General features: G+C 39.4%; 1 long non-coding RNA gene across 1 annotated transcript in view; it reads left to right on the top strand.

The window, feature by feature from the left end:
• LOC118528818 (uncharacterized) overlaps positions 1-22691 on the top strand; it is a 72576-nt gene extending 49885 nt beyond the window's left edge. Inside the window, exon 2 of the long non-coding RNA XR_013446530.1 lies at positions 22496-22691. This is a non-coding gene — a long non-coding RNA (uncharacterized LOC118528818). The remainder of the gene's footprint in view (positions 1-22495) is intronic.
• Positions 22692-25827: the final 3136 nt, after the last annotated feature.

The raw sequence follows: 25827 nt of genomic DNA, 5'->3' as shown, positions 1-25827 counted from the left end.
AAAAAATTACTGAACACAGTAAAGAATATGTTATTTATGTACATCAATGTATAAGGAACTAAAAAAAAAATAACACTGTTTTAAATTTTAGTAAGGATCCCATTGAAGTATTTTACATATTTACTGCAGTAGTTCACTATTGAATATTTCTGAAGCTCTCATTTATACCTAACTTTGTAGAATAGTTCCCCATAGCTTCTCAAAATTATTACTGAAAAGGTACAGAAGGACTTCAATGTCATAAGAAAGACTGTTATACTTAACATTCATTTGTATAGAAAATCCAGTAATCGAGCAATTAAGCATTGATGCTATCATAAAGAGTTTTCTGTCTATAAAAGCAGATGTATATGGTGATGATTATTATAGACACTTTGACTTTCTAATCACTGTGATTAAGTTTTTTATGCTCAAAAATGTATTTGTATTTCCAGAATTATTTTCCATTTGTAACTCATATAACAATCACACAATTGCTATAATCATACACAATGTATATAATTATTATATAAATAATATACTGACCTCCAATATATTTTATTTGAGGAACAGTTGCTTTTTAAAAAAATCGCTGAAAGATGTCACATGGGCTGATAGCAGCCCTTTTCATATCAAATCTTGTCTTCATCAAGAATTATTTGCTTCTTAAGGAACAAAACCTACTCCACTAGTTTAAATTAAAAAGGAAATTTTCTTTTTAGGACAAAGGGATTTTTATAGAATGGAAGAACTGAAATAAAGCAGTTTTCATGAAAGCCTGGAACTAGGACCTGAAAGGCAATCATATATCAAGATGCCCAGGGATTCTCTCTTTCTAGGGACACATTGTCAACTATCTCTGTTCCACTGAATGCCTTTCAACCTTCTTTCTCTCTGCAGACCAACATTCTCTACTGTCCTTGTATATACATAATTATGGCCAACTTAATCAGGTGTGGACACTTGCTAGATCCAATTTGTCTCATTTCCAAGTCACCGAAAGATAGTCTCTGGCTTGTCCAGCTTAAATCAGCCCTCTCTGGCTAAGGGGCTGGGCAATGTAGTCAGCACTCACTCAGCAGGGATCACGAGGTCTCATTCCATGGGTAACACAGGCAAATACAGTATTCACCCCTTATTTAATGCAGGATATGTTGCAAGACCTCAGTGGATGTCTGAAACTACAGATAGAGTACTGACCCCTATATATACTATGTTTTTTTCCTATGCATACTTACATATGATAAAGTTTATAAATTAGGCATAGTAAGAGATTAACAATAATAACTAATAATAAAATAGAACAATTATAACAATATATTGTAATAAAAGTTAAGTGAGTGTGATCTCTCTGAAAATATCTTACTGTACTTTTTCTTCTTGTGATGGTATGCAATAATAAAATGCTACATGATGAGATGAGGCAAGGTGAATGACTGTAGGCACTGTGATGTAGCATTAGGCTATTATGGACCCTCTGAGCTATGTCAAAAGGAGGATCCATCTACTTCCAGACCGCAGTTGACCTCGGGTAACCGAAACCATAGAAAGGAAAACCTCGGATAAGGAAGGACTACTGTATCTCACAAATGAATCCTAACTGCTCCATCTCCTATGGAGGCCTGTTTCTGTGCTCTACATTACAGGGCAGTCACTCCATTCTACACAAATGAAAGCCTTTTAAGTATTAACATTGGGCTTCTTATCTGGTCATCGAGCTCTTTTAGCTCAAGCAAACTGTCATTTTTTTAAAGATTTTTAACAGGATTAGTATGGGTAGGGACATAAATAGGGTTCAATTCATGCTGGGAATCCAAAATTCCTGAAGATCCAGAACACTGTAAATTAAAAGAGATTTTTTGTATTTAAAATTAATTTTGACCTCATGGACCCCCTAAAAGGGAATCAAGGACCCCAAGAGGTACACAGACTACACCTTCAGAACCACTGACTTACATAATTCAATTTTCCAAAGGGTTTATGTTAAGAATAAAGAAATTTCTCATGGAACCAAATAGTTACAACAGGAAATGAAGGGAAGGCTATTGCATATAAATGATTGGAGGGATGAGATTCAGGAGTTGAAGCATGGTATCACAATTAAAATTTTATTGATCCTCATGGAATTATGCCTGAGTCTCTGCAAGAGAGCCTACAGATAGAATCTGAAATAGCTGCTCACATAGGGATTCTGTGAGATGTGGGAGCCTTGTTGCTCCATGACAAGGCATCACGCTTCTGTGTCTGAAGGGGTCCAATATACACAGGTTTGTCAGGAGCATTAAGAACTAGATCCCTTGATCCAGACAGCATTCTCAGGGCAGATGTTACCAGATGTAGCAGTTGTGAGGTGTTCTCATGGAGTATAAAGACAAATAGGCATCTGAGAAGAGTCAAACCAGAACATGATATACAACATATTAATGGTACATGTACGTTCAGGTACATTCCCAGATATGCTAGCAGGAATTCGTGTGTGTGTGTGTGTGTGTGTGTGTGTGTGTGTGTGTGTGTGTGTGACATTGGGGACCTTTTTATTCAATACAAATAATTCAAGGCTTTTCATGAAAAACTTAAAAACTATCTAGTTTTCAGGCTAAAAACATTCTAAATGACCTCCTTCCGTACAACCTCAACTGGGAAAGTGAATAGGGGAAGGAAGGGGCCCATGAAGGAGAAAAATAAGGGAAGAAGGGATTATTTTAGTTCCCAGTAGCAGCCATCCAGAGTAGCATCTTGATTTCATAAACACCATTTTAGTATAAATTATCTCATTTTTAACTTGTCAGTTTGGATAATCTTGGCCCCAGAATGGATTCAGGGCGTCTTCAGTGATCTGGCTTGGATCTTCATGGATTCTGTTTTATTGTTATTATTTAAATTAAAGTTAGATGGGGTGCCTGGGTGGCTCAGTCATTAAGCGGCTGCCTTCACCTCAGGTCATGATCCCAGGGTCCTGGGATCGAGCCCCGCATCAGGCTCCCTGCTTCGCGGGAAGCCTGCTTCTCCCTCTCCCACTCTCCCTGCTTGTGTTCCCTCTCTCGCTGTGTATCTCTCTGTCAAATAAATAAATAAAATCTTTAAAAATAAATAAATAAAATAAATAAATTAATTAAAGTTAGTTAACATATAGTATATTATTCGATTCAGGGTAGAGTTCAGTGATTCATCAACTGCATATAACACCCAGTGCTCTATTATATCATGTGCCCTCCTTAATTCCCATCACCCAATTACCCCCTGCCCCCACTTATGTCCCCTCCAGCAACCCTCAGTTGGTTTCCTATAGGTAAGAGTCTCTCATGGTTTCCTTTCTCTGTTTTTATCTTTTTATTTTTCCTACCCTTCCCCTATGTTCATCTGTTTTGTTTCTTAAATTCCACATATGAATGAAACCATATGGCTTTTGTCTTTCTCTGACTTATTTCACTTAGCATAATACACTCTAGTTCCATCCATGTCATCGCAAATAGCAAGATTTCATTCTTTTATTTTTTTAAAGATTTTATTTATTTATTTGACAGAAACACAGTGAGAGAGGGAACACAAGCAGGGGGAGTGGGAGAGGGAGAAGCAGACTTCCCGCCGAGCAGGGAGTCTGATGCGGGCTCGATTCAAGGACGCTGGGATCATGACCTGAGCCGAAGGCAGATGCTTAATGACTGAGCCACCCAGGTGCCCCAAGATTTCATTCTTTTTGATGTCTGTAATATTCCATTGTATATGTATATACCACATCTTCCTTGCTCATTTATCTGTCAATGGAGATCTGGCTCTCTCTGTAGCTTGGCTATTGTGGACATTGCTGCTGTAAACATTGGGGTGTAGGTGTCCCTTCGAATCACTATTTTTGTATCCTTTGGATGAATACCTAGTAGTGCAATTGCTGGGTCATCGGGTAGCTCTAGTTTTAACTTTTTGAGGAATATTTATACAGTTGTTCTCCAGAGTGGCTGCACCAGTTTTCAGCAGTAATTCTATGAGAGATTTTAGGTAATGCTAAAGATATTGCATTACCAGGTGGATCCAGGGGCTGGGGAATTATTGGTGCCACTTCATTTGTACTCTCAGCTGGCAAGGATTTTGTAAATAATCATTATCTACGTGAATACTTGACTTCTTTTACTTTCAAGACTCCAAAAAAATCTTTGGTTGACACAGTCTTTTTATATCAGTAATTTCAAATTTAGTATTTACAGACTCAGAAAATTTGTGTCCTCTTAAAAATGTGAAATAGGGGCACCTGGGTGGCCCAGGCTGTTAAGTGCCCAACTCTTGGTTTTCACTCAGGTCTTGATCTCAGGGTCATGAGATTGAGCCCTACATCAGGCTCCGAGCTCAGTGGGGAGTCTGCTTGAGATTCTCTCCCCTCTTCTGCCCCTCCCACTCATGCGCTCTCTCTTTCTCTCTCTCTCAAATAAATAAATAAATCTTTTTTAGAAAAGTGAAATTGTGATGCCTCACTGTTCCATTTTCTAAGTGGCAACTAACAAGATTATGGTTTCTTCCACTAAACAGAAACAAAGCAGAAAATGGGCCACACTTACTTCTTGATTTATTTTTCCTAGAATTGGTTCTTATAATGAACCTTGAATTGTCCTTTTCCTGGCCGAAGTCATTTGGGTTTCTACAGTATTTTCAAGCCTAGCTTATGAGATTTCAGCATGAGAGCCCCTATGAAGCCATAGAATGCATTAAGTGTGAGTGAAATGCTTAACTAATGACTAACTTACATTCATTGAAGAGCTCTTTCCCTACTAGGGAGAAACACATTTATTTCTTGTCCTTGGCTTTAGTCAGCTTCATTGCTAAAACAACTCAAATTGTTTCTACTTGAAAACAATTTTCAAAGGCACGAGAGAATAGGTGTTGCCAAGGAGATTGCTGACATGCAGAGGAAGGAAGGGTTTGTGGTTATCTGTGACCAGGCAGCTATGATTTCTCCTGCCTCCAGCTCTTGACCTGCAGGAACTTACAAAAGCTTCTCCAAGAGACTGTGGTCACACAGACATTGGTAAATCTCTCATGGTCCTCAGATCAGATTTCTCGCCAGTTCATCTCAGTCCAGCAACTTGGACATAGATCTAGAATAACTTTCTTAGTGGCAACATGAAATCTCCCAGAATGAGCAAGCAGAGGGCACAGTTTTACAATCTCACTTCATATGTGAAAGACCATTTACTCACAACTATGATGTAGTTGGGAAAGAATGTGGAAGCAATATGTTGATTTATATTGTTATCAGAGAACTTCCAGAGGCATAAACATCAGTGTACCCTGAAAAATCATTGGCGATCTTCCATTTTCATCAAATTTTTTTAACAGAGTTCAAGGTTGTAAGTACATACGTACTTTTCCTTTTTAAAAATAATTACATTTTAGATACCACTTAACTCATCTTTTATTATTTCCATGGTTAGAAAACCTAAAATTCCTAAAGCAATCAAAAAACCCTAATATTCTACACACTGGCAATGTCTACACACAGCAAAGAGGAAGCATTTGTCCAGGGTCTGCTCACCAGGTGACAAATGTGAGAAAGAGGTAAAAAAAAGTTCTCTCAGGTATAGTGAAGTTCAGGTGGAATGTTTACCTGAGGTGGCCAAAAGGAGTGAATTCATAGGCAAATCTAAAATCACAAACTTGGATGCCTGGGTGGCTCAGTCCATTGAACATCTGCCTTCCGCTCAGGTCATGACCCCAGGGTCCTGGTGCTCGAGCCCGGTATTGGGCTCCTTGCTCAGGTGGGAGCCTGCTTCTCCCTCTCCCTCTGCCTGACGCTCCTTCTGCTTGTGCTCTCTCTCTCTGTCAAAAAAATAAATAAAATATTTAAAAAAATAAATAAAATCACAAATGTGAAGAAGAGAAACCAAAGAGCATGGTCAAGTAAGCTGTTCAGTTTTCAGACCAATATCAAAGGCAAAACTAAATGGGTAGACATTAGTTGAGAGCAAGAATGCCTAAAGCTTACAATGCTGGACTGAAATTATGTATAAGAACGACTACTGACCAATGTGTCCACGTGTTGCTGGATATGTCATGCGAGGCAGGAGGGCGGCTGCTTACGGCTGTGCACAATCAGACAAGAATGAAGAATGAGTTGCTCTAACGTTTAGCTTGAATCACAGAAGAGTTCTTTTTCTATTATTTGTATTTAAATTTTCTGACTCTGAAAGAAATGTCACTATACACTGCAATTGTGTTCTGATTTGGTCAAAAGCATATCAAATACCAAGGTCAATTAAAATCTCGGGATTCTAGAATGAACCTAATTCAGAGTAGAAAGCAAGTCTTTCAGTATTTGATGTATCTGCAGAGCCCGGTGCGCTTCTCTTTATGTTATTTCAGGACTAACACAAGTGTCTGATTCCATAAACTCATTCAACATATTAATAAATTTAAGGAACACTTTGTTATTGTAAAACAATTTGCTCTGAGCTTTGTTTTACATTACACCTGTATGTAGAATTACTATATATATTCAATAGAACTTTTCTTTTTTTGAAAAAAAAAATGATCTCTACCAAAAATCCAAAACTTACTAGACCAAGTCAGTCATCAATTTCCAAGCTACTCATGGTATACCCTCCATCCTGGAAGCTTTTTGTCCTAGAGGAATTCTGTGCATTATTGCTCTGAGAGAGACACCAAAATGCCTTCCACACTGGTTCCACACATGCTCACAAATATATTCTAGCTAAAAAAAAATTGTCATTACCAACTCTATGTGTCCAAAAGTATCTCAAAGGCATTACACTGGATCGTCTTTAAGAACCACTTCCTATGCTTTAAAAAAAAAAAAAAAACTGATAAAGTGCTAAACAGAAAAAATATTGAGACCTGTCTAGAATTTTAAAAACTAATTAAACCAACAAACAAATGAATGAAGAGTATGTGTTCAAAAAATACTTACAGGTTGGTTAGTGGTTTATTCTAACAGTACTTCAGTCATTGGGATTGTGTTTAACAGATATGTAAGCCTCATAATAAATCTTTCCTAATACAAAGACTGAGGTCACTATTTAAGTGTGTCTCAACACAATCAAGGTAAGACAAACCACCATAGAAAGCCAAATGTCCCTCACTTAAAGGCATTCTCAAGATACCAGTAAAGGCTGAGGTGTACTCACTATGAAAAACTGCATATACTTAATCTGAAGATTCTATGAGAAAGCTATGCATTCTAGAAAATCCCAGCTATCACTCAAAGTACTAGCACTCATTTATTCCCTTCATTTTACTCACTCATAGGCAATGTAGCACAAATGGGTATGGGCGGCTTGTCCTCCCAGAGACATGATTATACCCTCCGCAGAGCTGCTGTCTGCTCACTGTGTGTAATTTCATTATTTACCCTTAAAGACACAGGGCTTCCAGAAGAGTACCCTTGTGCCTTGCCTTCATAATTATTACTACCACTACCTTCTTCATGCTGTGACCACCATGTTCCTTCTGTAGCCTGCTGCTCCCCCAGGCAGTCCATGTGCTTCCCATGCAAATTTTGGGGACCAAAACCTGACCATGATTACCTCTGCCACTCTCCCATGAATCTTCTCACCATATCTAGATTTGTAGGTTTGTGGCATACAGACACAAAAAGAAGAGATTGCATTATAAGGAGATCACACGTTTAGTTCTTTCAATTATTTTCAGTTTTGTGCTCTATATTGAATGCTTTTCACCTGAAAAATTCTAACTTGTCATTTAAGATCCAAATAAAATGTCATCTGTTTTCTCCTAAGTAACATTAATGGATCCATGACTGCCCTTCCTTAGCTCTTAGCATGTACCTCCATAACATGTGAGAACATGTACCTCTATAAAATGGGTTAACACAAACCTCTGAAGTTGTGACCATGTGTGTCTATGATATATGCTAGTCTGTACCCCAGAGCATGTGTTAATGGGTACCTCTTATGTTTTAGTCCACTGCAGCTACCATAACAAAAATGCCATGGACTAGGTGCTTTATAAACACCATAAATTTTTTTCTCACAGTCTGATTGCTGGGAAGTCCAAGATCATGGTGCTGGCAGATTTGGTATCTGGTGAGGTCTCACCTCCTGGGTCATGGGTGGTTATCTTTTTGCTGTATCTTCACATGGCAAAAGGGGGTGGGGGATCTCTCTGAGGTTTCTTTTAGAAAGGCTTTAATCCTATTAATGGGGGTTCCACCGTCATAAACTAAGCACCTCCTAAAAGATTAGGTTTCAACGTATAATGGGGGGAAGGGACACAAATAACATGCATTAAAATATATCTCCTGGCCCCTGGGTGGCTCAGTCGGTTAAGCATCTGCCTTCAGCTCAGGCCATGATCCCAGGGTCTTGGGATTCAGCCCCATGGCGGGCTCCATGCTGAGCACAGAGTCTGCTTGTCCCTCTCCTTCCCCCTCTGCTCCTCCCTCCGCTTGCACTCTCTCTCAAATAAATAATAAATAAAATCTTTTTAAAAAAATATCTAAAATATATCTTCATAACATTTATGAATATGTACTCTTGCAGCTGGAAGGGTCTACATTATTTATTCTTATAGACTGGCTGATTGTTTACTTTAACTGTACTTTAGGCCATTGAGAAAAAAAAGCTCCTTTTTACCATAAGCCACCAAGTCATGCTACCTTAACTAATACACAGCTCTTTCCTTCATCTTGTTTGTTGGGCATCTAATATGTTTTAGGCACTGAAGATACTACTATGAACAAGACATGTAAACAGTCTACCTTCATAAAGCTTACATTGCAGAGAACAGAGATCTAAAATATAAGTAGACAAACAAATTAACAAGTGGTGATAAGTCCTACACAGAAATCATACACGCACTGAAATAGCAATTACTGAGAAACCTACTTTATGTGGGCAGTCAGGGGAAACCTGTGAGGGAACATTTGGACAGAAATCTGAAGGTCAAGAATGAGCTAGTTCCTTCCTTCCTTTGTCTGGACTGCTCTGTAACAGTCACCACTGGTACAGTACCTGGTATGAGATGGGTGCTCATAGACTGATCAAAGCAAACTTAAAACATTGATCTCATGCAAAAAAAAAAAAAAAAAAGTCTTTGTGTAATAAATGGATGAGTGAATAAATGAGTTGTGAAATCTGTGTTTGGTGAAAGCTCTTAAACTTAAAATAATTACATGTAAATTGGTCTAAATTAAACATGCTGTACTTCATTTTAGTCAAATCTGTATTTAATTAGGTAATTAACATGTTCTGATCATTTCACAACACTTTTATAGACTGCTGATTACAGTTGATAAATGAGCATTGTACTATGAATATTTAATATTTTGCTCATAACAGAGAATTCCACATTTTCTAAAATAATTTATAGTGACAAAATGCTTCCAATCATTTTCCTGCTTTGTTTTGACACTATATCTTTATTACCTTTTTTTTTAACCTTCACAATGCTTAAAAGCTCCCACATATAACCACTAGTCATTTCTCAATTTTGAGCCAATTATCTGTGAAGAGATGTTCCTGCACTGGTACATTCCATTTCCTTTTGGGTTTTAAAAGATAAGATAATTAAAAATAGCAATACCTATATTCTGATAGGTCAAATATGATCTGAAAACTGAATTCATAATAGAGAATTACCATTATATAAATGATCATTAGCATTATACCTGCATTCAGAATTCAATATAAAAAAATACCAAATTTTTGTCTTGTCTTGAACACTCTACCTAGCAAAAAAGAAGCAAAGGACATTAACATAAAACACATAGAACAAACATACTTTTTGTTTGAGGTTGAAGTGAAGAATACAATAAATCTGAGCTGCTTCTTTCTCTACTTCTTTGAAGGGTTAGACTTTCCAAGGGAATTTAATTTTTTTTCAACATGGACTACACAGAGAAATTAGTTCTGGTTAAAATAACAACAACAATAATAATAATAAATGTAATAATAATAAATAGTAAAATGTTAGGTCTCTGAGTAAGTTTCTTAGTAATAGCACTGGTCAATTAATAGTGTATTGGTAATACAGGTCTCCCTTAAGCATAAGCCACAGAGTGGCTATTGAAAGCAGAAAAAGGACCAGCTTTACAACTTGGCCTTGAAATGGCTGTAACATTTCTAACACTGTCCACCCAAATGGACAAAACATATTCATAATGGGTACAAAAGTAGGGGTGCCTGAGTGGTTCAGTCTTTAAGCGTCTGCCTTCAGCTCAGGTCATGATCCCAAGGTCCTGGGATCGAGCCCCGCATCGGGCTCCCTGCTCCACGGGAAGCCTGCTTCTCCCTCTCCCACTCCCTCTGCTTGTGTTCCCTCTCTCTCTCTGTGTCTCTGTCAAATAAATAAATAAAATCTTTAAAAGAAAAAAAATGGGTGCAAAAGCCAAGAGGTCTGGGAATAAAGTCTTTTGGTCTTTGTATGACCAATATATGAACAAACTAAGAAAAAAATGGAATGAGTAAAATCCAATTTAATCAATATACTGTAAGGAATCACGTATACTCTGCTTTTCTTCTCATCGTTTTGTTGTGTTTTTTTTTTTTTAACCTTTATGTTTAAACCTAGAATATGAAGATATTTCCTAGAGGAAGAATCATTGCTTTTTGGCCAAGAAGAAATTTGTTATTAAAATCAACCTGAAACAACAGGTGCTGGCAAGGATGTGGAGAAAGGGGGAACTTCTTACACTGTTGGTGGGGATGCAAGCTGGTGCAGCCACTCTGGAAAACAGTATGGGGTTCCTCAGAAAGTTAAAAATAGAGCTACCCTACGACCCAGCAATTGCACTACTGGGTATTTACTCAAAGGGTACAAAAATACTGATCCAAAGGAACACATACGCTCCGATGTTTATAGCAGCATTATCAACAATAGTCAAATTATGGAAAGAGCCTAGATGTCCATCAACAGATGAATGGATAAAGAAGATGTGGTATATATAAACAATGGAATATGACTCAGCCATCAAAGAGAATGAAATCTTGCCACTTGCAATGACATGGATGGAACTAGAGAGTATTATGCTAAGTAAAATAAGTCAGAGAAGGACAAATAGCATGATTTCACTCATATGTGGAATTTAAGAAACAAAACAAGCAAACATGGGTGGGGGTGGGAAAGAAAGAGACAAACCAAGGAAGACACTCTTAACTATATGGAACAAACTGATGGTTACCAGAGGGGAGGTGGGCCAAGCCGGCGATGGGGATGGATGTATGAAATAGGTGTTGGAGATTAAGGAGGGCACTTGTGATGAGCACCAGGTGTTGTATGTAAGTGCTGAATCACTAAATTCTACACCTGAAACTAATATTACACTGTATGTTAACTAACTGGAATTTAAATAAAAAGTTGGAAAGAGAAAATAAAAATTTTAAAAAGTCAATCTGAACCTTGAGTAAAGGTTCTTAAAAACCAAAACCCCAATTTTCCTCATTGATTACTATTCTTTGCAGAGGGGAAAGAGATTATAGTAAGAAAGAAAACACATTGTCCTGCATATGTTTTATTTTATGAAGATATATATAACATTGCTTTTCTTTTATTTCTCTGAATCTAGAAAAAGTTTTGGATACTGGAAAAGGTAGTGACTTTGAAAACTTTTCCCTCTTAATAAGTATATTAAATCTTTGGGGTTCATTACAAAATTGCCTCCTAAGAATGCAATATGGCACGTATAACAAATGGAATGTAACATTTGGCAAAGTTTGAATTTATTGCTGCCAGGAAGCTGGTTTAGAAGTTAGATACACAGATTTTGTAATAAAAATGATAAGTCAAAGCTTTAAAAGTCTTACCTGTCCATTAAGATTTTAATGAAACACAAGTATAGTGTACTCATTGCTCATATAAAGATGACTCCTTCAGAAAATTGTCTATGCTTCATGAATATTTGGCTTTTCTCCGTTATTCGTCTTCCTATCTAACTGGGATCAAGCTCACAAAGTAATCTTTGTGTTGCTTGTCACATTGGTCTTCTTGGTAAATTCTTTGGGTTAGAAATAGCTATGCTCATGGAAACATGTAAGAGCATTGATGAAATACAGTAGTTCACCTTTCATTTTAATTCAACTAGCAACTCAAAATTCCTCCAAAAATAATTAAAGTGCAATCTTCCCCCTCCGCTCCTGGGGTTAGAGATGTTCGGTACCAGTGTTGAGGTTGCTGTTAAGCAGGCCCACATCCCCCTTCCACGGGCAGGTAGCTTGACTATCTTCCCTCTTCCTTACAGTTGTGTGTGCTGTGTGACTGGATTGTAGCCCGTGGAATGAGAGCTGGAGTGATTTGCACCACTTTCAGACCTGGCTTGTAAAACCTCCAAATGTGGCCCTCCTTTCTCTTTCCCCTCCACAAATATTTTGGAGGCCAGATAAGAAGATCATGGAGCCACAACGTGGAAGAACCTACTTTGAACTTCATGAGCAGAGAACTAAACTTGTATTGGATTAATGGATGAGATTTGGTGGTTTGCCTGTTACTGCAATGGGCATTACCTTAACTTACAAATACTTATAAACAGAAATTTTTTAAAAATTATGACTTGGGAGGTGCCTGGTGGCTCAGTCAGTTAAGCAACTGCCCTCAGCTCTGGTCATGATCCCAGGGACCTGGAATCCAGCCCTGGCTGGGCTCCCTGCTCAGTGGGGAGTCTGCTTCTCCCCCTGCTCATGTGCTCTCTCTCTCTCTCCCTCTCTCTCTCTCACTCTCAAATAAGTAAATAAAATCTTTAAAAAAGGATCACCTGGGTGGCTTAGTCAGTTAAGCGTCTGCCTTCAGCTCAGGTCATGATCCCAGGGTCCTGGGATCGAGTCCTGCATCGGGCTCCCTGCTCAGCAGGGAGTCTGTTTCTCCCTTGCCTGCCGCTCTCCCTGCTTCTTCTCACACTCTCTCTGACAAATAAATAAAATCTTTAAAAAAAATTATGACTTGTAAAAAAGCAGGAGGCAGTAGATAGAGATGGATCAAAGATAATTACCAGAAAAAATTTTGGAAAATGTTTCTGTGAATAGTATAGGTGATTCAATAAATGAATAACATGTAATATTTACATTCAGGCCTCCAAAGCCAACTTTTGACACCGGGGTTCAAGCACTGAGGAGACATGAAACAATAGAGTCTCTCCTGCTGCCTTAGTGGGTGCCCCCCAGGGCTGCACCCAGAGGAGAGGAGAGCTATCAACACAGACAAGGTCTGAGACCTGCAGGAACTTGACAGAGAAAAGACACCAGTTTACTCAATGTTTAATACTACTATGGGAACTCTCCTCTCTCCAACAGAAAAAAAAAAAAAAAAAAACCAGCAAAGTAGAAGGAAAAAAACAGTTTAAAATCCATAGTTTCTGATTGCTACTTTAATTTACAAAAAAAAAAATTTTCCCCGCTCTACTCTTCATGCTAATGTCATGTGACAAAAAGCAATCAAAAGTGTTTTGTGGTCAAATAGCTGAGAAAAAGCTGGGTTAAATACCTTTTTTACACAGAACTCCTCAAATCCTTTTACATTCTGCTCTGCATTCCAAATATCCAAGAGGAGCCTGGCATATGCAGTTTCCCAAATTGATTTGATCACAGGCCTCTTTGATTAGGGAGCACGTCACAGTACACAGATAGGAGAAAAGAAGTAAAGGACATAAAAGCACATGAAGAAAAGGTGCAGACACATGTCATCCTGGTCTTGCCAGTAAATTGATACCTTTAACATTATTTCTGCTATAGACTGTGTAGAATCTCACCCAGCTATGTTTATCCTTGTGCTGTCCCATATTGCATTACAAGACAGCTAATCATGCCAATCAAAAGACCCCTCTATTTATTGGGACATTAGCTTCAAACCACATTTCAATATTTCCAGGATGAGTTAAAAGGAACCACAATAACCAGCTTTGTAGCTATTTCTTTGGCAAGAGTTTCTTCTCTTCCATCTGTCTATCTTAATACATGCCATTGTATAAATTATTATTTAGTTAACATTTGTGCTGCTTACAGAATAGTCCAAACTGGATACCACAGTCTGGGAAATGACCTTGGACAACAGAGGTGAGCCAAACAGCAATTTCCTCAGTCTCATACTGAACCAAGAAGAAAGTGTTGCTGTCTCATGCCAAAGATGAATTTGAGAAATGAAGGGGCTATCGAAGTGTAACCTTTTGAGTTAATATTCTTGATTTCCCGTGCTCCTATCCAATGACAGGAGACTCGGCAAGCACAAATGCAACATCAACATTTCTACTATGATTTGTAGGTGGGTGTGGACAAAGTAATTGTGGAAAATCAACTAACCAAACAAAAACAAACAAAGGTTATTCAATGGACAGAACACCACTCTGTGCTTTATTCTCTAAGCAAAACATTTTAAATAATCATCATACTGGAATTCCTTCAAGAAGATGGCAGTCTATCCATTTTAAATGTATATATAGTCCTTAAGACCAAGCACAAAAAGGAGATCTCTTCTTTGGCCAATTTCTTCATTTCCTGAAAGAGAAAGTAAAATAAATAATGTGCCTACAAAGTAGGCCTGAGGAAATACATTTACATTCTTTTGGCCTTGCTTCTGATTTTTTGTTTTAGTCTGTTTTTCAAATAGAATTATTCCAAATAGTTTCTCTCTCTCTCTCTCTTTTTTTTTTTTTTTTTTTTTTTTTTTTGAGGTGGCACTCTCCTATTTAGAGAGTTGTCTTAGCCTCTGTGACCTGAAATTGTACTGTTTGGATGCAGTTCACTTTAAAATACTCTGTGGCCTTAGAATTGAAAAGCATGGAAAAAACAAGGAGCATTAGGCACAGATTTGTCTGCATTGTTTCATTTTGATAGATTCTGTCATCTTTATATCTAGTTTTTGAGTGCCTCAGAACATACACACTTCATATGTGAAGTTTTGTATGGTCAGAATCTCATATTACTACTATTAGCAGAGGAGTCTTTAAGGGCCAGGAGACATGGGTTTGATATCCCCATTACCAGCAGAGAGAATGGGATCCCACTGGGTATTGATCAAAGATTCAGCTTTCTTCCCAGGATGTTGTTTTCAAGGAGAGTTTCAGGGCTTTGGTTACCCTCGTTCATGACCACAGGACGAAGACAGAGATGGAGAAGGACAAATAGATAAACTTCACTATTTACATTTTACAGTACTGTAAAATGTAAATAGTGGGTTTTAAATTCAGGTCTCTTTAGCTCCAAATTCGTGTTCATGGCCATCGGAGTGTCACATATAAATGTCATTGGTTAAATGATGCAGTCCTATTGATCCATGAGTAATGTTCCCAGCTCTGGCCTTGGCGTTTTTGGATCTATGTATCCAAGATGACTTGCTGCTGAAGAGCAGAGTTGCTGTTTTCTTACCAAGTTTTACTTGTCTCCCCCACTTTGATGATACCACTGTTCTGTTGAAACTACCCTGCTTGAATCACCTGTTACTTCAAGTCACCTCTGCTGTGGGGATTTCTCAAGTTATCTACATGACACTTTTGTAAGACTCATAGATTCTAATATCTTCCCTCCCTTTGTCCTTTCCCTCTCTGTTGCTCTTCCTCTTGTCCTTCTGTCTTTCTTCTCCTTTCAGCCACCAGACTTTCTCAGAGAAGAAAAATGTTATTGGATGGAGCCTCTATTACTCTCGGAAGATTTAGATTTCTATGCACACTCTTTTTATGGTTCTTATAAAAACTCTCACTCACCCATGTTTCTCTCTCTTTGTTTTGGTGAGATTTGTTGACTTTTCGCAGTTGTGAACCTCTTTGTTTTCCTGTGTCATCTCTCTTCTACATTTTATTTTATTTTTTAAAGATTTTATTTATTTGTTTCTCAGAGAGAGAGAGAGAGAATGAACAAGCGGGGGGTGGGGCAGGCAGAGGGAGAAGCAGGCTCCCCGCTGAGCAAGGAGCCCGGTGTAGGACTCAATCCCAGGCCCCTGGGATCATGACCTGAGTCAAAGGCAGATGTTTAACTGACTGAGCCACCCAAGCATCCCTCTCTCTACATTTTATTTATTGATTTATTTTAAAGATTTTATTTATTTATTTGAGAGAGAGAATGAGATAGAGAGAGAGAGAGAGAGCATGAGACGGGGGAGGGTCAGAGGGAGAAGCAGACTCCCCGCCCAGCAGGGAGCCCGATGCGGGACTCGATCCTGGGACTCCAGGATCATGACCTGAGCCGAAGGCAGTCACTTAACCAACTAAGCCACCCAGGCGCCCCTACATTTTAAATATATACCAAAATAAGGTCTTTTTTTTTTTTAAGTGTAAAGAGATTACATGATACCCTCTGAAGTTAACTGAAGAACCAGTGACCTAGTGCACTGATAAGGAAGAATTTCTATATTTAAACCAATTGCTCCTATAAGTACACCATACAGATTCATGAGTGCAATTATGATCACCACTGCAGAGGGTACAAGTGGCAAAAAGCACAGGGCTTGGGCCCTCAAGAGGCTTAAAATCCATCGAAAGACTTCATAACAGAGGTCTGCTTAAATTCCCTTAGTATAAATAAGTAAAGATTCAGTGTTTCCAAGCAGGAAACTCCCAAATTGATGAGAAAAGTCCAAGTTATTCTGAGACGGGACCAAGAATTGGCTTCTTTCTATCTTAAAGCTCAGCTTCTTCCTCAACTAATTTCCCCAAAATGCTAGAGAAAAGTTCAAATTGGCTCAATCTGTGCCAGGTTTCCTTCCTGGATCAATCAACCATGCCCATGAACTGGAATCTTGTTTTACTATTACGAAATTTCTGGAACAATCAGGTAGGAGTCAGAGTGGACATTTCTCAAAAATTCGCGCTACCCCGGAGCTCTGGAGATTTCTAGATAGTTTTAAGTTCACAATGGAGAGAAAGAAAGATAACTGAGTACCTTGTGTCACTCTAACTTTCTTCAACCAGAATAGATACCAGTGATGTGTTTGGGGTACTGGGTTACTGTTGCTAAAACAGGGCTTGAAAAACACGGTTCCAAAATTGTCTGAGGAAACACACAACAAAAGCATAATAATGTTGAAAGACCAGCATCCTAAATGAGGTGGGCATTCCCAAGGCCAATTAAATGCAATTAGCTAATGTGATTTGTGCCACGTGAGTGGCAAACTGTCCAGTGATCATTATTTCTTATTTATGGGGTGAGTATTTAATATGAGGCACTGTGCCAAGCTCCAACAGAGAGCACTAAATGTTTTCTAAATTCTCTGTGGCTGTGCTCCTCAGTCCCTAACAGACACCAGGCTTTTAAAAAACTTTGTCTGAAAAATGAACATAATGATAGTAACTACCTCAAACAGGTTTGTGAGAATTAGTCAATTCATGTAAAATACTTAAAATATTGACACACATTTTGTGCTTAATATGCTATCTCTCTTCCATTATTATTATTGCTATTATTAATAATACTCATAAATCAGAAATAGTAACATTTTGAAAAAGATTTTATTTATTTATGTGGGAGAGAGCAGGAGCAGGGAGGTGGAGGGAAGAGAAGAGGAAGAGGGAGAAGGAGAAGCAGGCTCCACACTGAGTGTGGAGCCCGTCATGGGGCTCAATCCCAGGACTCGGAGATCATGACCTGAGCCAAAGTCAGACACTTAACAGACTGAGCCACCCAGGCACCCCAGAAATAGTAATTTTAATAAGTAGATTTAAAATTTGAATCTTGGACAACCTAGGAGTTCTGTTCCAATTGCTGGTATCTAAAATAAGATATTTATAGGGAAGACATCAGACAGTTATGATTATGTGAGGACTTAAGAGATCAAGATGAAGAACAAAGTGAAGCTCAGGGGTGAGCCTGGTATTCAGCACCACATTTCTCCTCGAGGTAGTTGCTATTTCCAACACATGGTTCAGAAGCTAAATAGAAATTGGTGGAAGAAAAACTGATCAGAACCTTCAAAAGTCTCATGGGTAGGCTAACAGGAAATCCAAGAGCAGACCCACTAAGGGGGAAGTAAGTTTGCTCGATAAAATACAAGATGCCAGCCAGCTTCGAATTTCAGATAAAAACAATTTTTTTTAAGTATAAGTATGTCTCATATAATATTCAAAATTCAAAATTAATTGGGCAGTCTTTTTGTTTTGTTTATTTATTGTTTCGTTTGCTGTTATGAACTCTGGCAGCCCCAGAAAGAAGGACTATGCTAAACAACCAAGGTTTTTAGCTGGGACTCCAGAAAATCTATACTTTTGGAGTAGTAATGAAGTAAAAACAAGCCAGACCTCACAAAGAGCTTCAAATCAGCTCAAATGTTGGGGCGCCTGGGTGGCTCAGTTGTTGGGCATCTGCTTTCGGCTCAGGTCATGATCCCGGGGTCCTGAGATCGAGCCCCACATCGGGCTCCCTGCTCAGTGGGAAAGCCTGCTTCTCCCTCTCCCACTCGCCATGCTTGTGTTCCCTCTCTCACTGTATCTCTCTCTGTCAAATAAATAAATAAAATCTTAAAAAAAAATCAGCTCAAATGTTAAATGCATAAAGTAATATACACTTGCCTTCCAGAAGGAGAAATAAATTCTTACTGGAGAAAGTTAAAATCTTCTAGACCTCAAAGTATCTCTATAATATTCCATTATTTAATTAAATATTACTGGAAATAGCAGAGGTTAGACAACTTGACCAAACAAAGAGAAGTGTGTGTGTGTGTGTGTGTGTGTGTGTGTGCGTGTGTGAAAGAGAAAGAGAGATTTATTAGAAGGAATTGGCTCATGTGATTATGGAAGCTGAGAAGTCCACCTTCCGCAAACTGGAGATCCAGGAAAGCCAAGGTTGTAATTCTGTCCAAATTTATACGTAGGCCTGAGTACCAGGGAGGCTGATGGTTTAAATCCCAATTTGGGGGCGCCTGGGTGACTCAGTCGGTTGAGCGTCCGACTCTTGGTTTCAGCTCAGGTCATGATCTCAGGGTTGTGAGATGGAGCCCTGCGTTGGGAGGGAGTCTGCTTGAAAGTTTCCCTCCCTCTGCCCCTCCTCTTAGTCTCCTTCCCCATCCCCCTTCTCTAAAAATAAATAAATAAATAAATAAATCTTAAAAAAAAGAAATCCCAGTTTGAGGGCCAGGGAAGATGAAAGGAGATGACCCAACTCAAACTGGCAGGTAGGAAAGCCAGGCAAATTCCTCTTTCCATCCCTTTTTGTTCTATTCAGTCCCTCAAGGTATTGGATTATACCCACCCACACTGGGGACAGCAATCTGCTTTACTGAGTCCACTGATTCAAACGCTAATCTCTTCCACACCCTTACAGACACACCCAGAAACAATATGGAATATGGGCACCCCACGGTCAGTCAGACTGACACGTAAAATTAACATCACATATATGTACCCTACCTACCAGTTCCACTCCTAGTTATATGTCCAACAGAGTGGTATACACAAGTACTCCAAAAGACGTGTAAAAGTTATTCTTGCAGTATAATTCATAATAGACAAATATTGGGAATAACCCAACAGTCTATCAACAGTAGACCGTATAAAGCATGGTGTGGGGTGTGTGTATGTGTGTACTAGCACAGTGGTTATATGTGAAAATATAGATACATCTCACAAATATCATTCTAATTCAGAGACCACACATAAAAAGACACATACTGTCTGATTCCATTTACATCATGTTCAAAAAAGACCAACTCCTCTCTGATGTTAGAAGTCACGGTATTAACTGTCTTTGAAAGGAGGGAGGGGTACTTACTGGAAGGAAGTATAAAGGAGGCTTCCAGAATTTTATTTCTCTATCTGCTTGATGAGTACACAGGCATTTTTATTGCACACATCTGTACACAACATGTTATATATATGTACATATACATGTGAATGTAAAAAATTATATTTTTATAAAAGATAAAGTTTTAAAAATAAAGCAGAGACCTGGAATACAGAAAGTTAATAAGCATAAAATTTAATGAAGAAAATAATAAATCCATTAGCATAAAGGACAATAAAAAATAATAGGGGCATCTGTGTGGCTCAGTTGGTTAAGAGTCTGACCCTTGATTCCAGCTCAGGTCATGATCACAGGATCGAGCCCCACGTTGGGATCCACACTAGGCATGAAGCCTGCTTAAGATTCTCTCTCTCCCTCTCCCTCTGCCCCTCCCCACCCTTCCTCTCAAAATAACAATAATAATAATAAAACAGCCGCTGAAATCAGATCAAGCCCTTGCTATAAGTCCTAAGGTATATAGATGGCCTTAATAGCATGAAGAGTGAGACCAATTTGGGGTGCACCAACTGGGTGCTGGGAATGGAGCTGGAAGGAACCTTTTCTGGGTATAGGCACTCAGACTCCTAGCAAAGGTGTGCACATTTACAAATAAAAATGAGGCTCTACAAAGAGGACCTGCAGCCATAAACTAAAGGTTTGGCAAGCCCAGCTGCCTGAGCGTTAGCTTATCAGTCACAACCACAGACCTACATAACATGGCTGAGTCTAGTTCTGCAAATATAAGGGACATGCAGGTATAACCACATGTACGTGGACAGTTTATTTACAGCACCGTCCCCTTCCTCCTGCTGTTAAGTGATAAGAATGGTTCAGAGAAGTTTCATCTTTGGGAAAATTGATTATTCTATGGCTAAATCATATTTACGCTGGAAGCCCTTCCTCAGAATTGTACTTTCCCAGCCTTTCACAGTCTTTCTACAATACTGTTGTTTTTTTTTTCTCCACTGTCTCTCCATATCTAGAAACTAGTTTTTTCCATCAATCAAGTTGACAAATTTTGTAAATGTTTAACTAGATGCTGGCCATGGGTATCATGTGTGCACTGAGTTAAGCAGAATGGCTTTTATTTAATTCAGTTTAACAAACATCAATAATATGCCTACCATATATTAGATAAAACTGAGTTTCAGATAAGGGGTTAGCCCTAAAGAATTTCATTACTTTATTTACATTGCCACTCAGATGCTCCCTGGGACTTCGATGTTTTCTGTATTTGTGTAGTTCTCCTTGTTTCCGCTTTTAATAAGCTGACCTTTCACATTTGCACAGAGCCCATTTCAAATGCAATAATGACAACAGAAGGCAATCTAAATCTTTAAAACTTCTGCTTCTAGAAGTTATGTTTTTTTTAAGCTCATTTAAAAAAGCTCACAGGTTGGGCCGCCATAACTTACCAACAGTTCATGGATGCTGGCAGAAGAAACAAGATTTCTGGGTCACAGGCAAAGGACTCCCTTACTTCCGGCACAGCAGGCAGCACGAGCATCAGCATAATTACATCCGCCCCCCCCCCCCCCCCCCCCCCCCGTAGCAAGTCACACAGAAGGAACAGGAATGGGCCCAAATGCATGGCTGCACACAGAGGGGTTTGCATTAAAGAAAAGGAGACCGAACCTTTTATAATCGGCAATAGGTATACTTGTCCTTTGCTCTACAGAGACTTTTTTTTTTTCCTCTGTAGTAAGTATACCTGTTCTTTGCTTTGGAAAAAAGACACTATTTTTATTCAAGGCTGTTTTCTATACAAACACGAAAAGGTAGTTCACGATAAGAGGGCAGTTAGTACCTCTGTCATAAGACACAGAACCATGAGAGACCCATGGAGAATGGTCTCCCAAAAGTGCAGAAAAAAAGTAGTGAAAAACTAACATTCTAGTGACTTGGGCTAAAACTCCCTTAAATTCTCCAGATATTAATTAGAATTGGAAGATAAACTCCACAGGTGAATAGAAGTGATTATTTTGTTTTTGAGAGTTTGTGGTTTTCATTGGGTGACTCCATAAATTATACACCAAGCAATTTGTACATGAAATAGAACCTCCTCTGGGATGATGATAGAAGTTGGTGGTGAGTTTGGTTTGTTGGGTACCACTTCTCGCTGTCCTTTCCCCTCTCTTCCACAGGAGGTGATGGAGCAAAACACGCCAAACACCAGGTACTCAACAGAGATGGTGGTGTGAGATCAAATAAGGGTTTGTCAGAACAAAGGATATTTCCCCTGAGATATGAAGATCATACTGAAAATTTGCACAAACAATACAACCAGTAGAATCCCTGAAAGCTCTGGGGTTAAACACGTAAACACACACACACACACACAAATCCGTTGTCATATAGCTCTATTTTTAGTCTTAGTAAAGGTGTTTATGTTAGGAAAGCAGATCTTCTAGAATCAAGCTCTCAGACTCCTCTTGGCCTCGTATCAAGTGCAGTTTCCTCCTCCAGCTAAGCCATCCCTCTAATGCACAGAAAATGATGTCAGAACAGGAGCCTTTGAGATCAGACCCAACATGTTACATCTCACTTCTGTTCCTTAGACACTTTGTGACGTTGGAGTGCCCTATAATGTCCTCAAGTCCTAGCTTCCTTGTCTGAAAGATGGCATCCATACTACTTAGCTGGAAGACGCAAAGACTAAATGAAACAAAGGTTTTACAGCAGAGTCCTATGTAGAACAGGGCCTGAATTTCCACTCGCTTTGCTCTGTTCTGTCACGTCACAGGTGCTGAGTGCCTGCAAGCTCTCCTCTGGGGCCACACAGGTATGGAGGCGGAGCCTAATGGAAATGGCGCAGAGACGCTCCATTGCCTGTCTCTGATGTTGCTTTTCTTTTCCCCGTCCAGTTTAGCTTCTGTCCACCTGGCCTCGGTGTTTCCAAGTAGAAGTATTTCATCCAGCTTGGATGCAGCAACCATCTTCCACGACTCTCTAACCTCCAGCTCCAGAGCCAAGCCGTATTTTTACTTTTTATTCCCCTCTCCACACGCCTTCTGAATAGATCCTTGCCGAACTTCTTGATAAAGCAATGGCCCAGATTAAGTCATTGATGTGAATCTTCATTTTAATTATGTTATTCACAGAAACAATAAGTTCTTTTCAGAGTGCAGTGTGGTTCATTCTTTAAAAAAATATGATACCCTGGGTTTTGTGAAAAGGCTATAAATGAGGGTGATTAGAGGCTGCTTGATCTACTTCCTCTGGCACCAGGAGATCTGGCCTGAAGCTGCTTTTTAAAAGCCCTGCATTACTCTGGGTGTTTTCTTCCATTTCCCCATAAGCATTTTATGTCATGTAAAATGTGTTCTCCATTCACAGAAAATGTATTTAATTTACTGATAATTAAGTGTGTGTGTGTGTGTGTGTCAGAAATAGACAAAGAAACAAAGGAGCCAGAGACTCAAAAGGAAACTCAGAAGAAAGATTAAAAATAAATGTCCCAAGTGGGCTCTGAACTCACAAAAGGGACATTTTCAGTAGCATAGAATGTTAAAGATTGGAGATGAGCTTGAAAGGATTCAGCTCAACCCCTTCATTCTACAATTGAGGAAATGAAGGGCCCAGGGCACAGAAGGAATAAGAGGCAGAGCTGGGAAGAGAATAGAATGAAGGACAGCCACGTCAGGATGCTTTCCATTGTAGTATAGGCAAAAACAAAGGTCAGTCAGACAAACGAGGTGTGGAACACTTGCTGTTACCAGTTACAAAAATGTTTGATTTTATTCTGAAAATATTCTATCAGAGAGTCAGGAGTATCTGAGCTCTGAGCTATTATTACTCACCCCTCTGTCCCAGGGAACTCTGGGAAGGGAAGACTAGTCATCTGGGGAAGCAAATATTTATTTACAAGTGAGCCAATATTACAGACTGTCAAAATAGGGCCTTTTGGTGAAAGCTGAGTTGGAGTATGTGACTCAGACATGAGCCTGAGTAGGGCTCTTACATTCTTCTAAAAGTCAACCTTGAGTATGCCAACAAGGACTAGGCTAATGTGGCACGAAGAGCCAGGAACCAAAGGAACAGGAATCCTCTTGGATGCTAAGCTCCGTATTCAGAAGAAAGAGAAAGGGAGAGAGCAGCCTGGTTGGGTCTCCCCGAAAGAGCAGAAAAAAGAGAGGGTCACACACAAGTACTAACCCCAGAGCCACAGTAACCCACCCAGCCCAGCCAATTAAATAGGATCCAACCCGTGTTCCCAGCTCTGCCTGGTTTAATTGTTAATTAGCCCTCCCTTGGGAGAGACCGGTAAGGCGTGGGCAGAAGAGAAGCAGCAGAGCTTAGAAGATGGGAACATTCTCTTCCCCAGAGTGCTGCTGGATGGAGTAACAAATCACATGTGGGATACAAGATTCCGAGGACAGGGGCCAAGCATCATCTTAATTTAAAGAGGTAATCCTGAATACACTGGATTACTAGAAAGCAGTAATGCAATTAACACCCTCATTATTCACAAACATAAGGATATACTGTGATTAGAACCAAACTCTTAGTTACATTATCTGAGTTAATGATAGGGTGCTCCTTTAAATACTTCTTTAAATTATTTTAAATGACATCAACCTGATGATTAATGAATCCAGCCAAGGCAGAAAATATAAAACCAAAAAATCCCTGGAAAAAAAAGAATGTCTTCGACTCGCCCCAGAAATCTATCTAGAGGTTTCTATTCTAACAGTGAAAAAGATAGAGATAGAGATGGGTAAAGGGGCCCATTACAGTTGAAAGATGGTAAGACCCCAGGTTCCAGGCCTCGAGCTCAGCATTTTTCCCTTTATACATCAGGACCTCTGAATGCAGGAGTAAAAGCACAGGCATTTTTCATTGTTCAAATCATCAGCGTTAAGGTCTGCTGCAAATATGCAGGATCTGGTCTGCCCAGAGGCAGAAAAACAAATTAATGATCAACTGGTCACAGCTATGACCTTTAGTTTATGAGCTCGTCACTACATTTCAGAACAACTCTCCTTCAAAACGATCCTCTGAGCTTTCTTTGCTACCATTTCAAAAGAAGGCTACCCAAACTAAACAAATGTTAAATTAGCACGTTCAGGAGCGATGAAATCCCACGGCTACCAAAAAGTCATTGAAAACACTTTCCAAAACGCTCTAAATTCCAGTACCAATGTCAAGAAGACATCTGCCAGCCATCCTAATAGTGCATTCAGAAAAAGTCCTCCACCGGGGCGCCTGGGTGGCTCAGTCGTTAAGAAAAAGTCCTCCACCACCCCCTAATCAGTACAAGTTGAAATCAAAATCAAACCGTTTCTCCCTCTTCCCTCTCGAACTGTATAGAACAAACATAAAAGATGGACCCCCACCTGAATAAAGAGTGATATTAACAATTTGAAGTGAGCTGTCAAGATGTGTAGATTTTTCAGTCTGTTTACCTAAGCAACAGCTGTTGCCACAGCCAGGCTTCTGAAGGATTTGCTGAGCCATCCACCTGAGCTGGAGGTGAAAGTGCCGCTGGCTGAGGACACCCCAAACCAAATTTTCTCACAAATATCTAATCCTCATTTTTTTAGATAGAATTTTCTTACATGTCAGTTGTTTGAAATTGGGCTTAGCTACTCCTCAGGCACCAGTAGGAGAGATAGCGATCCTCAAACTACCATAAAGATCTCTCAACATTAGGAATTGGTCTGAAAAGACAGATTGTTCCTTTCCAGATTGCTTCTCAATCTGAGAGCCTCCAGGAATAACCTAGAAGCTAGGTCTCTGCTGTGGTTTTAATCTGTTATTGTTAGCATTCCGCAACCTTACCTTAAGAGGAAATCTTGAAGTGCGCAGAGATTTTTGAGATCACCTGTCTGAATTTGAATCTCACCACAAGGCTGCGGAGAAGGCAGAGAAGATACTATTTTTTTTCTTTTATATGTTAAGATATTCTGGCCGACAGAGGTCAAATGCCCCTAATCTCCCAGACACTAATAGCAGAGCTAGAGCTCAAACTCAAGATGGTCCAAATCCAATTTAATGCTTGTTTGCACCGCCGCATTGTGTCACCCAACCTCTCTGAAGTACCTGCAACCTGGTCCTGGCGTCGAGAAGCCACAGGTAAAGTAACTGGCAGCCTCTTCTTCCACCCTCTGCCTTGGCTGGTGATGGCCAGGTAGCAAAGCAGTAATATGGAGTGGTGGTTACAAGGCTCTAGAGCAAAACTGTCAAGTCTGAATCC

The sequence above is a fragment of the Halichoerus grypus genome, chromosome 3, assembly GCF_964656455.1.
Source record: "Halichoerus grypus chromosome 3, mHalGry1.hap1.1, whole genome shotgun sequence".
NCBI classification, from domain to species: Eukaryota; Metazoa; Chordata; class Mammalia; order Carnivora; family Phocidae; genus Halichoerus; species Halichoerus grypus.
This window is presented reverse-complemented; position numbering and strand designations above follow the sequence as displayed.